The sequence below is a fragment of the Podarcis erhardii genome (assembly GCF_964252035.2).
Source record: "Podarcis erhardii genome assembly, chromosome: 8".
NCBI lineage: Eukaryota > Metazoa > Chordata > Lepidosauria > Squamata > Lacertidae > Podarcis > Podarcis erhardii.
The window spans coordinates 44,613,264-44,617,973 of NC_138499.1; the positions used below are offsets into that span (position 1 = coordinate 44,613,264).

Here is a 4,710-nt window from a genome sequence, read left to right on the forward strand (position 1 = left end):
AGCATGGGATCATGTGAGAGGTATTGAGTTGCAGTCTCCATTGTGAAGGGTGTTGCTTTGAATCTTTGCCTCCCAAAGCTTAATACAGTGAAGATGCAAATGGAGTTTCTCTCTGAATGCTACAGAGAGAAGAATACATGTAAATGGCTCTCCTGAAGGGAGAACAAACAGCCTGGAGGCTGGAAAGGAAGCTGGAGAGAGAGAGAGAGAGAGAGAGAGAGAGAGAGAGAGAGAGAGAGAGACCTTTGCTTATAGGTCTGTTTGAATTATTTCATATTTTGTAGGATGCTCAGCCTGTGCTGGACATCACAAGATATTGTATGGATGTTTTAATGCTGTTTTGAAGAAAGTTCTGCCAGTAAAAGTTTGAATAATATTTCTATGGGCCTGGGCAATATTTCATTTCCAAAGGAGTCAGTTCTTATGTTTCCAGTCACTTCAAACTGTGGAATATTTAATACCTGCAACATGACCTAGATGGACAAATGATATAACTCAGTGTAGAGCAACTTTATGTGTCTCGTAGTGAATTTTTTTTTTTTATTCCTCATATACAGGCCAACAGCTCCAGAGTGATTGCCACTTCTTGTTGCAACCAAGAGTTGCAACCTCTCAGTTGCTTCTGTAAAATGCTCCCTCTTTCAGTGGGCAAGACATGATATAAGCATGGAAAGATGCCCCAGTTGTCAGCCCCAACCTAATTGGTAAGTGGCAGAAGCCTCTTCTCTAATTTCACAGCCAAAGATAAATGCTTGCTGACAGTGATACAAATCAGGTTGCAGGCAAAAATTAGCTAAGAGCATATAGATAATAATAATAATATAATAATATAATAATAATTGGCACATAATAATATGTGAACACATGCATGTACTTACTCGGGAACCACATGCAACCCCGTCTTTAGCACACATACACTTTCTCATGTTGGTTTGTGCAGTTAATAATAATTAGAAACCTTGGAAAATAATTGTTTCACAGTTAGCCAAGGTTAGACAATTATCTCTATTTCCTCACTCAGATAATCTCTCTCTCTCTCTCTCTCTCTCTCTCTCAGGTCTTCAGGACTAGCAGCAGCCCGTTCATTATATTTGTGTATCAGCTGAACTCAAACTCAGGCCGAATCATTGACAAAGCCCGAGACTTTAGCTTTCTCCACCAGCCCAATGGATGTAAGACTGTCCTCTCTGCTCCTCTTTCAGCTGTGGAGCAAAACCAGTGAGAGTAGACATTTCCTGATGCAGTCTGTACCAAATAATAGGCCATTATTTATCTTGTGCCTAAGGCAAGATCTCTCCTTCACTTCACATCACAATACACCAAGGTAATTCAAGGAAGTTTGGGGAATGGCATGCAGCTGAAACTAATAATACTTTCCCAGTTTTAGAAATAATAATTGTGTTTTATCTAACCTTTGGATTTTTATTGAATATTTTTGTGCCTCTTTTATTTTCATGCCCAAACCCAGCAAATGTCAAGAAAGGCCCTTCCCTCAAACATTCTTTTGGGTTTGTTTTTTCCCCTCCACTTATTCTGGGGCAGAAAGAACTGCCAAGGCCAGGGCAAAGATGTTGGGCATAATGGAGATACAGTCAAATAAAATCCCTTTGAAAGTAGCCCTTGAGCCTCTGAATTTCAGTCAGCATGCACTGACTTCTAATCATTCCTGACCATTGGCTATGCAGAATGTGGCAGATGAGGGTAAAAACATCTGGAGGGTGTCATGTTGACTAGGTAAAGGTAAATGGATCCCTGACCATTAGGTCTAGTCGTGGCCGACTCTGGGGTTGTGGAGCTCATCTTGCTTTACTGGCCAAGGTAGCCGGCGTACAGCTTCCAGGTCATGTGGCTAGCATGACTAAGCCATTCTGGTGAACCAGAGCAGCGCACGGAAACGCCGTTTACTTTCCCGCCGGAGCGGTACCTATTTATCTACTTGCACTTTGACATGCTTTCGAACTGCTAGGTTGGCAGAAGCTCACTCCATCGCGGGGATTTGAACCGCCGACCTTCTGATTGGCAAGCCCTAGGCTCTGTGGTTTAGACCACAGTGCCACCCGCCATGCCAGCTACCCCTGCCTTAATTCCTGTAGCCCTGTTAGATCAGACCATAGGTCCAACTAGCCGACCATTTTGTTTCTGAGAGTGGCCAGCCAAGTGGCTCTGGAAAAGTCACAAGCAGACCATGAATATAATAAAATACATAAATACAGTACAGTTCTGTTGTTTGCCCCCAACATCTGGAAGTTAGACATTTCTTGCTTCTGCACTTGGTGTGGAGGTTCATTCCAGTACCATAAATATCTATGCTTCATGATTTAGAGACTTGGAGATTTAGAGCTACTTTACAGACTGTCATCCCATTCTTGGCCAATAATATTGCCTGTCCTGAACTTTCTGCCAGTAGATATTTAAAATAAAAATAATGAATTAAAACAGCAATCCATTAAAAAGAATACAATCCATGCAGGAGAGACAACAAGTGTGGCTGATTTCCATATGTTTGTTCTGAAGAGGCAGAATCCCTTCTGGTGGCAGTTGGGAGAGGCAGGGGTCATCACTTTGAACTGGATTCCAACACTGTACATAAAGTAGTGTTGTCCAATATGGACAATACTCCCAATATGGGAGATATAACTGAAGAAGTTATAAAATCAGCAATGGTGCAGATAAAATGAATAAACTTTCCATCTATTAAAATTTCTCATAAAACAAAAATTCAAGTTATCTGCTGAAATGAACAGATAGCAGGCTTAATATATATGGAAAGGAGTATAATATTAACCTTTGAAACTTGTTATTGGAAGGATTATTTCTTGGGAACTTGATTAAGTACATTTTAAAAGATTCAGTATAGAGGATAAGGCTATTTTGTTAACACTACTCATCAAGATAACCAGAAATGTGTAAAAACATGTAAAATGCAATCTCTGTTTTCAGAAATTACTACATGTTTACTGTCAGGAACTAGACTGAAGTGTATTTCTCTTTGGAAGAATGGTGGGAGCTCAAGGGCCTAATCCTGAAGCTCCTCTGGAGCAGGAGGATAGTATTGACCTAGAGCAATTGTTCACGGACAGACACAGTTTGGGAACTGACAGTTGGGCTGAGCTGGGAGAAGAGCAACCGAGGGGAGAAGAACAGGGAGAGAGAGAGCTGGTTGAATCTCCCTCACTAGAAACTATGCATCCCATGAGCCCGAGAGTCAGGCGTCTGGATAGGGTAGCCTCTCAGAAGGCTCAGTGGTGGAGGGATCATGCGGTGAGGAGACAGGAAGACGGAAGTAACTAGAGGGAAGTGGGAGGAACTCAATGGGAGCACCTGCACTATGAGAATGGACGCTGAATGTTTGTAAACCTCTTTGTTGCTGCAAAAGACTGCTTTCACTTTGTGCTGTTATCTACAGAGAGGGGGAAGGTAAATCTTGCCTGGTAAGCCTGACCTTACCTAGGAATAGAATAGCAGATCCATGAAGAAAAGCATGGAATCCAATAGGCCTTAATTTTATTTATAGTGTTTAAAATTAATTAATTTGTGTTATGAAATTTACTTATTTATTAAAAATTTTCTTCCTAGCTGCTGACTACCAGAGTTGATACATTTGAAGGCACTTCCCACCTTCCATAAGATTACCACATATAAAATAATGGAGGCAGTGCAGAATGCTTGACCTCATCCTCGCCCGATAATATCTATAGTCTGAAAAGAAAAGAATTTCCCTTGAAAAGCTGCATGTCAATTTTTGTTGGGCAATGGGGTCCAGTAGATGCCAACAATGGCAGAAGGTTAAATCGACATGAATGGTAGTTTCTTTAAAGGAATGCAAAACATTCTGCTGTTGAATATGCAAAACAAAACCAGACTCAGGCTATTTCTATGCCTTGCCCTGGTGCCAGAATACGTGATGAATGCAACAAATGTTACCAAGGAGATAATTGGAAGTGAAAAGTCAAAGCATGTCAATTTGCAAATTTTCAGCCATGCTTTTCCTGACAGAGCAGCTTTTGAGCTGTAGCTGGCCAACTCCACTGTATCAAATTAAAGATCCTAACTTGTTTTCCTACATTAGACTTGTGAGTGCAATATTTTATTTTAATAATGATGATTCCATGAAGGTTTAACTTGACACATATATTTCCATCCTTTCTTGAGTTTTGAGTCCTGAGAATTTTATCTGCATATCCTAGGCACTAGATTGTGAAACCAGGCTTGTTTCCAGTGACTCTCCTTCTACTGTAGATATTTCACCACTGCTGAGGAGAAGGTAGGGACTCCTGGAGAGAATTTCAGGACTTGCCCTAGGAGTCTGGTACAAAGAAAAGACTACCTGTCCAGTTGCAAAAAACAGTGTCCCCCTTTGCTTGCCTCAAAGGAAAATGGAAGTTCCACTCTGCCTATTGGACTGGACTGCATCAACAGAACAGAGTGTTGTTGTGTTGTGTTATGTTGTTATGTTATGTTATTGTAATGGTTATAAGGGGTTGCTCGTGCGTAAGTTACCGCCACTCCTGGCTAGGTAGCCTGGTTAAACCTGTTCTGGCTGGACAGCCCTTCACTTCGTGGCTGTTCAGTCACTAGCAGAATCCTTCAGTGGGCGTTTCTTGAACTTCTTCCAGCAAAGAAGTTCTTTGACGCCAAGTCTACGCCTACTTTCCCTGCGCGGAAGTCTTCTGCGCAGGGTGGGTGTGGGTAGCGGAGGACCCATGCTCT

At 41.7% G+C, this 4,710-nt stretch overlaps 1 long non-coding RNA gene across 1 annotated transcript; it reads left to right on the plus strand.

Annotated features, from left to right (window-relative positions):
- Positions 1–572: 572 nt before the first annotated feature.
- Positions 573–4,420, plus strand: LOC309348496. Its single transcript, XR_014159433.1, has 3 exons — positions 573–704; positions 1,058–1,324; positions 4,240–4,420. It is a non-coding gene; the product is annotated as an uncharacterized lncRNA (long non-coding RNA).
- The last annotated feature ends 290 nt before the right edge of the window (positions 4,421–4,710 follow it).